Below are 12384 nucleotides of genomic sequence, written 5' to 3'. Positions count from 1 at the left end.
GTCACTCGGCAAACCGCATTGTGTGCAGCTTGTCACCCACGAGAAGCCATTGTTCCTTTTTTAGCGACAAGCAGATTGACGTGCGTTTCTTTTGCGCGGCAAAACTGCACGGCGTTTGAGGTGACATTAGAAATGAATGGCTTAGGAAGACGCGCGGTGCGCTTTGCCAGGATGGCGGTGCAATTTAGAAAAGCGCCAATTCCACCCACAAACCCAAAATCACCAGATGTGAGTGACATCATCGCCACACTGGCAGCACCCCTCCCCCCCCGCCTGTCCCACAAGACAGGAAAACTATGAGCTGTACCCTGATGATTGTATATATAGGGGGGTCCTAACACTGGATTCATTCAGATTATATGGGGGGGGGGGGGAGAAGATGAGATGGGGGAAAGATAAGAAAGATGATGGGGGGGGGGTGAAAGATGATGGGGGAGGGGGGATGATGGGGGGGAAGATGAGGGGGGGAAAGATGAGGGGGGGAAAGATGAGGGGGGGGAAGATGAGGGGGGGGAAGATGAGGGGGGGGAAGATGAGGGGGGGAAAGATGAGGGGGGGGAAGATGAGGGAGGGGGGAGATGAGGGAGGGGGGAGATGAGGGAGGGGGAGAGAAGATGAGGGGGGAGAGAGAAGATGAGGGGGGAGAGAAGATGAGGGGGGAGAGAAGATGAGGGGGGAGCAGATGATGGGGGAAGGATGAGGGGGGGGAAAGATGGGGGGGGGAAGATGAGGGGGGGAAAGATGAGGGGGGGGGAGATGAGGGGGGGAAAGATGAGGGAGGGGGAAAGATGAGGGAGGGGGAGAGAAGATGAGGGGGGGAGAGAAGATGAGGGGGGAGCAGATGATGGGGGAAGATGATGAGGGGGGGGAAGAAGAGGGGGGGGAAGATGATGAGGGGGGGAGATGAGGGGGGGAGAAGATGAGGGGGGAGCAGATGACGGGGGAAGATGATGAGGGGGGGGGGGAAGATGGGGGGGTGAGATGAGGGGGGAAAGATGAGGGGGGAGCAGATGATGGGGGGGTGAGGGAAAGATGAGAGGGGGGGAGATGAGAGGGGGGGGAAAGATGATGGGGGGATAGATGGAGGGGGCTCTCAGCTGCGGCCTGATGGAGGAGGGAGGGGGGGGAACTCAGCTGTGGCCTGCTGGAGGGGGGGGGAGATGATGGGGGGAGAAAGAGATAGAGGGGGCTCTCAGCTGTGGCCTGAGGGGGGGGGGCTCTCAGCTGTGGCCTGCTTGAAGGGGGGGGGGCTGGTAGACACAGACTGGGGGGGGGGGTAGAATGAGGCCTTTCCTCACCACCCCCGACTCTCCTTCTCTCTGTCCTCCTCACCTGCACAGCTGTGCTCTCCCCGGCCGCCTTTTCTGCTGCCCTGGGGCCGTTTCTCTCACTCCCCCCACACAGACAGTCTGTAGGCCAAACTCTCATAGGAATTCATAGAGCAAAGATGGCCGCCGGAGCATAGCAACCGTTGGCAGGGAAGGGAGACATCTATGGTGATGAGCGGTATTACAGCTGTACAACATATTGCCATCTGGGGGCCGAATTTAAGAATAACCATTAAAATAACCCAGTACTGTATAATTCTATGTCAAATCAATAAAATGATATAAAATGTATATGGGTCCTGTGTTGTATGACAGTTGGTGTCACCCGCTGTTGTTTACCTAAGGCAGAGGCTGTCCTCAGTCACTTCTCCTCTGCGAGTTGATGGAGTGACATTGCCTGAGCTTTGCTCCTGCGATTCACTGCAATTTACTGCGACTGACTGCGAATAACTGCGATTCTTATCTTTTTTATTGATATTTATCGCTATTACTATTATATAATCTATAATATTGTTATTAATATTATATATTTTTTAGCCGTTTTCAGGTACACGGGCATCCAATACCAACAGGATGCCCCGACCTTCTCGTCCCAGATCCCGTCACAGGCGCTCCCGTCAGGAAGGCGAAGAGTCACCAATCGCCCATCGGACACGGTCCCGAGCGCAACATCAGCGGAGACAGGAGGACGTGCCCATCGACAGGAGTCGTTCGCCAAGAGACCGCAACAGGGCCGATGAACACCACCCAGCACCACCACCACCACCGGCCATGGAGCGGCGCGGTGAGGAGCAGGTGATTTGTACCATTTGTCTTTCAGGATATGAAGATGGAGAAGACACCAGGATTCTGACCTGCGCTCACCAGTTCCACGCCAGCTGCATCCAACATTGGCTTCAGGAAAGCGCAACCTGTCCACTGTGCCGGGCTGCTTTTCCTATCCCGCAACAGCCCCACCAATTACCCTTTGACATTGAAGATCAGATCAATAACTGGTTTGACTTTGATGTTGAGGGTGATGAAAACGGTAATGTATATGACTCTGACATTGAAGAGGAGATCGAGTACAGGGTTGTGTCTGAGGTTGATGAAAATGGTGATCTGTATCTGCTTCTCTCCCTGTAGAGTAACATATTTTTAAAATTGTATAAATATAGAAGTATATTAATGTATAGTATAACAGATCTTTTCTTTTTATACAGGATGCTTGTAGTAGTAGTGGCAATGGTTTATGCTTTGAAATGTTTTTTTTTTTTTTAAATGTATAAATGTAATTATATAACATGTATTTTCTCTTTATACAGCATGCTTATAGTAGTTTTATAGTAGTTGATATTAAAAAAAAAAAAAAAAAAAAAAAAAAAAAAAAATAGTTTAAATATATAATGTATAGTATAACCAATCTTTTCTTTTTTATACATGACATTTATAATAGTTGTAATATTGGCATTGATTTATGTTTGACAAAAAATGTATAACATATATTTCTTTTTTATACAGGATGCTTTAAGTAGTTTAAGGGCTCTTTCACACAGTCCGCCTCCGTAGGCGGATCCGTGTTGCTCAGCGGGGATCGATCCGCGATCCCCGCTGAGCCGGCGGATGACAGCTCTGTCTCCGCTAGCAGAGCCGGGAGGGAGGTGTCTCAGCCCCCGCTGCCCTCTATGGGGGATCGGATGAGAGAGGACCGCCTGTCCGCTCTCATCAGATCCGATCCGATCCGATTACTGAACGGATGGAAAAATAGGGTTTCCATCCGTCTAGATTTCACGCACAGGATCGGATGCAGATGGCAGCGGGTGTCAGCGGAGATGTCTCCGCTGACATCCGCTGCCCCATAGAGCCGCATGGAGGATCCGATCAGATCCGCCTAAAAAACTGACAGGCGGATCTGATCGGATCGCCCGTGTGAAAGAGCCCTTAGCCCCCGTTCACATGCAGGCGACGCTACCTCGCACCGCGACCTCCGGACTTCATAGCATTGAAGTCTATGGCGGTCGCCTCCTGGTCGCCCCAAAGAAGCTCCGGACCCTTTTTCTAAGTCGGAGCGACTTGTGTCGCTCCTATTAGAACGGGTCCGCAGCTTCCCTATGGGAGGCGACCTACTGCGACCTGTGAGGCGACCAGGTCGCCTCACAGGTCGCCCTAGTGTGAACCGGGGCTTAAAGTAGTTTAAAAAAAAAAAACAAACAAACAAAAAAATTGTATAAATATAGAAGCATAAATGTATAATATAACAGATATTTTCTCTTTATACAGGATGCTTGTAGTAGTGGAAATGGTTTATGCTTTACATTTTTTTTTTCAATGTATAAATGTAATTATTTAACATGTTTCTTCTCTTTACTACAGCATGTATGTAGTAGTTTCATAGTAGTTATTTAAACCCCCCCCCCCAAAAAAAAAAAAAAAAAAATGTGTAAATATATAAGTATAAATGTATAGTATAACAGATCTTTTTTTCTATACAGGGTACTTGTAGTAGTTATAGTAATGATAGAGTTTATGCTTGTAGTAGTTTTGAAAAAACCCCATCCCCCCCCCCCCAAAAAAATTGGATAAATATAGAAGTATATATGTATAACATAACATATATTTTCTTTTTATACAGTATGCTTGTAGTAGTAGTAATGGTTTATGATTAAAAAAAAAAAAATTATAATAATATAGAAGTATATATGTATAACATATATTTTCTTTTTATACAGTATGCTTGTAGTAGTAGTAATGGTTTATGGTTAAAAAAAAAAAATTATAAAAATGTTAAATGTATGACGTATCTTAAACAAGACGATTCAGCACGGTATTACTTTAACGAACAATTGCGCGGTCGTGCGACGCTGTACCCAAATAAAATTGATGTCCCTTTTTCCACACAAATAGAGATTTCTTTTGGTGGTATTTGATCACCTGTGCGATTTTTTTTTTCTTTTTTTTGCGCTATAAACAAAAAAAGAGCGACAATTCTGAAAAAAAAAAACAATATTTTTCACTTTCTGCTATATAACATTCCCCCCAAATTCTGAAAAAAAAAAAAATATTTTTCACTTTCTGCTGTATAACATCCCCCCCCCCCAAAAAAAAAATTAAAAATCTAATTTTTTCATCATTTTAAGCCAATTTTAATTCTGCTACATATTTTTGGTAAAAAAAGGTCCAATAAGCGTATTTTGATTGGACTGCGCAAAGGTTATCGCGTCTACAAACCAGGGGAAAGATTTATGTCATTTTTTTTTTTTTAAATAGTAATGGCGGTGATCAGCGATTTTTAGCGGGACTGCGACATTGCAGCGGACAGATCGGACCCCAAACTGACATTACTACAGTAATCAGTGCTAAAAATATGCACTTTTACTGTAATAATGACACTTGCAGGGAAGGGGTTAACCCAGGGGCGATCAAAGGGTTAAGTGTGAGCCTAGGGAGTGTTTTCTAACTGTGGGGGGGGGGGGGGTAATATCAACACAGAGACCTGAGCTCCTAAGTAGCAGGAACACAGGGGCTCTGTGTTGATAGTAGAGAGAACAACGTTCTGCTGTGTTTTTCTCAACAGCAGACCACCATTCTCTCTTCACGGGGAGCGATCGTGGGTGCCCGGCGGCAATTGTGGCTGCTGGCACAAAAGATAACTGTAACCAATTCTCCTTTCTGCAGATAAAAAAGAGAAACAATAGTCCCCAAACAGGGGAAAAAAAGGAACTATTAGTGATGTATTAAAGTAAAATGAATTCCATTAAATAGGGGTAGCATAGCAGATAAAAAAGGATAAGGGCTATCTAAGGTATCATATAATTACCTCCACACCGTCACACAGCAAGCGTACCTCCCAGCTGAAGCAAGGGAATGGCCCTACCTGTCAGGTGTGGAGGTATATAGGGAAGGGGGAGGTTACCCCCACAGGAAGTGGACCAATCCCCACAGTGTCTCCAATGAATGGGAGACTCCTATCCAGGTGCCTGTAATGGAGCAAAGAACTCCACCTGCCCCCCGCAGTGTTAACCCATCACATTGCGGGGCCGCCGACATAGGGCATCCATGGCAAAGAACAACGCCGCTCAGAGGGACGGGCACCCGCGGCTGGAAAACAACGCCGGGGGAACGGCCGTTGACGTGGCCGATGATGCGTTCAGTGACATCCGCCCAGAAGGGCGGGAAGAGGAGCCGGGCGTCCATGTTAGAAGAGGGCAGAGGGATGGGAAAAACACTAGCGCAGACACAGGTATCCGGTAGCCCCAAAGGGAAGACCGGAAAATAGGAAACTCACCGAAATGACACCTCCAAGCCCCAACCCACAAGAGAAGGGGCTACATGTGCCGGGTGGAACCCAGTTGGCGCCGAGCAAGCTAGAGCCCCCACAGGAAGTCCTGTGGGAAGGACACATTTCCCTTCTACTGGGTGGCAACCCACCATGCAGATTCTGGGTTCATTAATGGGTACATGGAACCTGGAAAAAATGGCTTCAGAACATGTGGGGGACCAGCATTTTCTGGAGTATGCAGAAGCAATCTGGCAGGCGCACTTCTTTTTTTTTTTGACACTACATTTTTTTTCTAAACATTTTTTTTCAAAACTTTTTATTTCATCCCATGGGGACAAAAAGTTCCCTTTGTGATACATTTTTGATGACAGGTTCTCTTTAAGGAGACATCAGGTGTCTAAAACAGTGCTTCTCAACCTTTTTTCAGTCAATGCACACTTTAAATTTTTGCACAATCTCGAGGCATCCCGTTCTAAAATGTAAAAAACGAAACTAAGATTTACAAATCGCATTACCATATGCACATATGGGCCACCCAACATTAGAGGGGATTTATTCCTCCACCTTTGCAAGCTGGTACTGGCTAGCAGGGGCGTAACTACAGGGGTTGCAATTGCAACTGGGCCCCATGCTCTAGGGGGCCTGTGTGGTTTCCCTGTACACCTGGATAGGAGGGGCGGTGGGGGCAGCATGAGAAATCACTGTGCTCCTTTTTCCTCCTGTAGCTACAGGAGGAAAATGAAGGAGATTGGTTCCTCTGTATGCTGCCCCTACCACTCCTCCTATCCAGTTCATTTGTGTCCTGCTGTCTCTGGGCCCCTGTGTGCTCCCCTGCCCCCCCCCCCCCCACTGTGCTCCCTCCCTCTCCTTCCGGCTGCTGCAGGGGATGTGTCACAATAGGGAACCAGGAAGGGGGTCGGTAAATATGTAATTTGCCAGCTCCTACCTTTTCTGAATGGACAGAGTCATAGTCAGTGACATTGTAAAAAAAATTAAATAAAATGATAAAAAATAATACAATTAAAATAGCAAAAAATAAAAACTACTGACACCAGTGGGTGAACTTCCAGGATCGCAAAGGTCACACTTGCGACCGGGCCCTGGTATTCCACCACCGTGGGGAGGCCCCAAGATGGCAGGAAGGGGGCACACTGCAGAACTTGTGAAAGGGCTCCTCTGCAGGACCATAATAAATGGCCCCGCAAGGAGAGTAAAGGGCCCCAGGATCAGTGGGAAGAGCCCCAGGCTTGAAGGGAAGGGCCCCAGCCAGGGGTCCGGGTGGGGCCCTTCATGGCTTCTTGTACCGGGGCCCTGAAGGTTCTAGTTACACCTCTGCTGGCTAGTATTCTAGTATTTATCTTCTTCCTCACTTTCTCTCCTTCTCTTTGCCAACATGACCAAAGTGCTGACAGAGAGGGGCAAACAAGGATGCTGTGCAGGTGCCGATGTCCATCCTTATCATATGATGTTGTTGTTAGGATGCCAGTGGCTGGTCCGTATGGTGCTCAAAGTTATAATGCTGCACAATCAAACCTGTGGCTTTGAGTCACAAAAAAGCTTCCTTGATGGCAATTTTTAGGCATTTTGCCAAGGCACTCCTGATTCTGAAGAACCCAAAAGGCACACCAGGGTGCCATGGAACCAGATTTAAAAAGGCTGGTCTAAAAGACACATGTCCTCCAATGAAATAAAAGAGTGCAGATTGCATTCTATTTGTTTTTTGTTTTTTTTCTCTAGCTATATTGGCTAGGGAAAGTGACATAAGGACCAGAAAGTGACATTTTACATGTAATTTCTGGGTCATTAACAGGAAGGGAAGATCAGCTGGTTTTTCGATGGTCATGGAGTCTAAAAATCCGGAGGATGAGGAGCCAAGATTGCTGGTGTGGGACCCCAGAAGAGAAGATTTAGGGACAATCTATGCCATACCATTGCACAGAGAAGTTAAGTATAACATACATGTGCCAAACACAAGGCCTGTGGGCCAAATCCAGCCCACCAGGCCAAGATATGTGGCCCTCACACTTCTCCTGCAGCTATGACACTTCCCTTGTCCTGGCCCGCATCTCCTCTGCCAGATCCTGTGCTTCTCTGTGCAGCTGTGGACAGGCTTGTCTCTGCCCCCACATATCAGCAGTCAGCAGCTTAGAGGAGGAAAGAGCCTTTCTACAGATCCTGCACCTCTCTGTGCAGCCACTGCACCCTATAGCCTCCCTTGGTCTCAGTATTTAGCAGACTTCAGCAGCTGATAGCCCTTCTCTGTTCCTCCTCCAGACCCTGCACTTTCTGCTTCCCAGCTCTGCCCCAGCTTCTTCTTGGCAGCAGCACATGGTAAGGGGGTGCAATGTGATGTAAGGGAGGGTGGGGGACACTTGTCTTATAATGGGAGGATGAGCAGACTCCTAACATCTGATGTAAAAGTGTGGCGGGGGGTGAGGTGCTCTGGATATCTAGTCTTACAGATACAACCGGCCCTTTTGGAGCAACTATAATTCTGATACAACCCTGGTATAACATCTTTAGTATTTTAAGAAAAAGAAAAAAAAAAAACCCACCATGCAGGTTCTTGGTTTACTGATGGGTGCACAGAGCCCGGAAAAAATGGAAAAGGAGCATCTGAGGGGGACCAGCATTTTCCGGGGGTATGTGTAAGTGATGTGATGGAAGCGCTTGGGTATAACTTACACTTACACTTTTTTACATTTTCTTCTAAATGGAGACAAAAAATCCCCTATGTGATGAATCTTTGGTGACATGTTCTCTTTACCAAGACATTACGGGTCAAAAAGACCCATGATAAGCACACAAATGTTCACAACTCTTCCTCTCTACCCAATGGCACCCGCCATGCAGGTTCTGGGTTCACAGCAGATAGGCAAATGAAGCCTGGAAAAAATGTCATCAGAGCATGTGGGAGAGAGGGGGCATTTTCTGGGGTATGCGGACACGAACTGGCAGAGGTGCTTGGGTGTAAAGTTTTTTCTTTTACAGTTCTTTATTAAACTTTTTATTTTTCCATCACATGGGGACAAAAGTCCCCTAGGTGATGCATTTTTGGTGACAGGTTCTCTTTAATGAGACATTAGGGGTCTCACCTACCATCAATGATTTTATTTTCCTCTACCCAGTGGCAACCATCATGCAGGTTCTGGGATCACCAATAGGCACATGGAGCCCAGAAAAAACGGAACATGTATAGGGGGGGGGGGGGGACTTTTCTGATGCATGTGAAAGCGATCCAGTGGAAGAGCTTGGGTGTAACTTTAATTTTTTACATTTTTTTAATGAACTTTTTATACAAAAAGTGCCCTATGTCATGTATTTTTGGTGACTGGTTCTCTTTAATGACACATCAGGAGTCATATAGAGCCCTGATGTCTCACCTATTCTTCAATGAAAGATTGCACTCTAACCATATTTGCCAGGAAAAGTGACACCAGGACATTGCCGATCTCCCTCATCTACCTGGTCCCAGGGTTTCTGATGGGCATGGAGCCTGGAAACCTGGTGTAGGATGACCCCAGATAACCAGTGAGGGACCCCAAATGAGGTGGTTCAGGGCCGCTCAGTGCCATACCATTGCACGCAGAAGGTTAGTATAACATGTTTGTTATTTTAATTAAAAAAAAACAAACTTTACAGCCGCCTTAACAGGAAAGGAAGATAAGCAAATAGACATTCGCTGATCTTCTTCTCATCTTCATGGTGGCACCCACAATGCAGGTACTGGGTTCACTGATAAGCACTTGAAGCCTTGAAAAATGGAAACAGTGCCTGTGAAGGGGCACCGGCATTCTACGGAGTATCTGGATATGATTCGGCGGAAGCACTTTGGTGTAGCTAATTTTTTTTCTAAACTTTTTTTCATCACATGCAGGCAAAGTCTCCTATGTGATGCATTTTTGGTGACAGGTTCTCTATAATGAGACTTTAGGGGTCTAAAAGACCCCTAATGTCTTACCTGTCCCCACCCTCCCCCAATAAAACAAATAGGGTGCAGATTGTGCTTCACTAGCTTCTTTCCCAGTCATACTGGCTAGGGAAAGAGATACCAGGACCCAGAAGTAGCGCTTTACTTGTCAGTTGTCACTTCCAGATATTTAATAGGAAAGGGAAATTAGTAAAGCGACGTTCGCTGATCCCCCCACCCAGTGGCATCCATTATGCCTGTCCTGGGTTTAATGATGGACAATGGAGACTTGAAAAAAATGACAAAACCATGGGGGAAAACGGCAGGTACCGGGGTATGTGGAGGTGATGCGACTGAAGCGCTTGGGTTTAAGTTTAATTGTTTACACTAAATTTTTTTTTCTAAACTTTTTCTTTTTCCATCATATGGGGACAGGAAGTCCCCTATGCAATACATATTTGGTGACATGTTCTCTTTAACAAAACATCACTGGTCTAAAACCCATGATAAGCAAACAAATGTTCATTGACCTTCTTCCCCTTTAACCGGTGGCACCCACCATGCAGGTTCTGGGTTCACGGATGGGCATATGGAGCCCGGGAAAAAAAAGCGACAGAGCATGTGGGGGGGGGGGGTTTCTAGGGTATTCGATTAACCGGTTGCCGACCGCCGCACGACTATATACTGCGGCGGTCAGCCCCGGCCAGGCAGAGTGACGTATCGGTACGTCACTCGCCTGTCACTGACTTGCGAGCCTATCGCGGGCGGGCGCGCGCCCGCCGAGGCGCGCGCCCGCCGCGGCTCGTTCACAGGCAAGTCAGTGCGTGTGACCGGCGGACTCGATGTCCGCCAGTCACACTGCGATCGCTCCTGTGAAGGGAGAAAGACAGAGCAGCTTGTGTAAACAAGCTGCCTGTCAGTTCTCCCTGTGTAAAAGTGAAGATCTGACCGTTCTACTATGTAGAACGGTTGATCTTTGCTTTTACACCAATAGGAATGTCCCTACACAGTAGAAAGCACGCCCCTAGGACACACTTAACCCCTCCCTGTCCAATAAAGTTAACCCCTTCCCTGCCAGTGTCATTTTTGCAGTAACAGTGCATATGTATAGCACTGATTACTGCAGTAATGTCACTGGTAACCCCAAAAGTGTCAAAAATGTCAGTCAAGGGTCTGATCTGTCCGCCGCAATGTCGCAGTACCGAAAAAAAAATCGCAGATCGCCGCCATTACGCGTTAAAAAAAAAAACACCAAAAATGACAAAAATCTTTCTCTTTGTTAGTAAACGCGATAACTTTTGCGCAAACCAATCAAAATACGCTTTTTGCGATTTTTTTTACCAAACATAGGTAGCATAAAACAAATTGGCCGAAAAATGTTAAAAAATTTTGATTTTTACTTTTTTTTTGGGGGAATTTCATATAAAAAAATGTGAAAAATATTGTTATTTTTGCAAAATTTACGCTCTTTTTTTGTTTATAGCGCGTGATCAAAAAATCGCACAGGTGATCAAATACCACCAAAAGAAAGCTCTGTTTGTGGGAAAAAAAGGACGTCAAATTCGTTTAGGTACAGCGTCGCACGACCGCGCAATTGTCCGTTAAAGTCATGCAGTAAAAAATCGCAAAAAAACCCCTGGTCCTTTAGCAGCCAAATCCTCCGGGGCTTAAGTGGTTAATTGAGTTTATGTTCTGCTCTTACTGTTGTTACTGTGCTGTATTGTTAACCATTGTTTGCTTTGCAGGAACGCCATTCAGCTGCAGCACTGATCTGTTTATTCTGACAGCAACAGGGTTTGATTTCAGAATACATAAATCAGTGACTGTAGCGCTGTAGGAGGTGATTTTACCACCGCAGTTAAAAAAGAGCGTATATGCCGAAGCATGGGGGCTGGGGTGGTCAGAGGGCGGATCGCCCCTATGCTTTAGCATATATTTTTTACTCTTTTTTTGCACCGATTGCAATAAAAAAAAAAAAAAAAAAAACATTGCATGTATGCCCAACAAGAACCAACAACGTACTGCTAGGTCTATGGACTTTGAGTGGTTATACCAGGATGATGCATGCAGGTGTAGGCATCATCTTGGTGTTTTTTTTTCAGCTGGTGGTTGGCTTTCGTGTAAAAGCAATACTAGCGTTTAATCAGCCGCTAGACTGCTTTTACAAGCAGTGGGAGGGGACATTCCTTCTCCCCCCCCCCCTCAGGCCACCTTCCACTGTTCTCTCGGGCTCTCCTGTCCCACCGGGGAACCTTAGAAAGCAGCCGGTGGTTCTACCAGCTGACCATAGAGCTGAAGGGAAACCGGAATGGCTCCAATCATCTTTGTGGCCTAAGAAACCGGAAGCTACAAGCATTTCATCACTTCAGTTTAGCCCGATATAAACAGCACCATTTTAAAATTGTGAAAGCATGTTATCACACCGATCTTGGTATGGTCAGATGCTTTAAGGGCAGAAGAGAGGTCTAGAGTCTAATAGACCCCACATTTTTCAAAAAAAGTGTACCTGTCACTACCTAAAAAAAGAAAGGTACAGTGTAAAAATAATAAATACATTTAAAAAACAAAGGCGCGCACAAAGGTGAACGCAAGCATCGATCTCGTTTCGTATGTAAACAGCAATTGCACCATACATGCAAGGTATCACTGCAAACATCAGATTGAGGGCAGTAGATCTAGCATTAGACCACCTCTGTCAATCTGAAGTGGTAACCTGTAAACCTTTAAAAAATGTACGTAGTTTGTTGCCGCTGCATGGGCATGCCCAATTTTAAAGCATGTCGTGGTTGGTATCTACAGTATCTCACAAAAGTGAGTACACCCCTTTACATTTTTGTTAAACTTTTATTATATCTTTTTTCATGTGGCAACACTAAATAAATTACACT

Source organism: Pelophylax lessonae (genome assembly GCF_965119305.1).
Source record: "Pelophylax lessonae genome assembly, chromosome: 9".
Taxonomy (NCBI): Eukaryota; Metazoa; Chordata; class Amphibia; order Anura; family Ranidae; genus Pelophylax; species Pelophylax lessonae.
The sequence above is the reverse complement of the archived record's forward strand: the minus strand, read 5'-3'. Positions refer to the sequence as shown.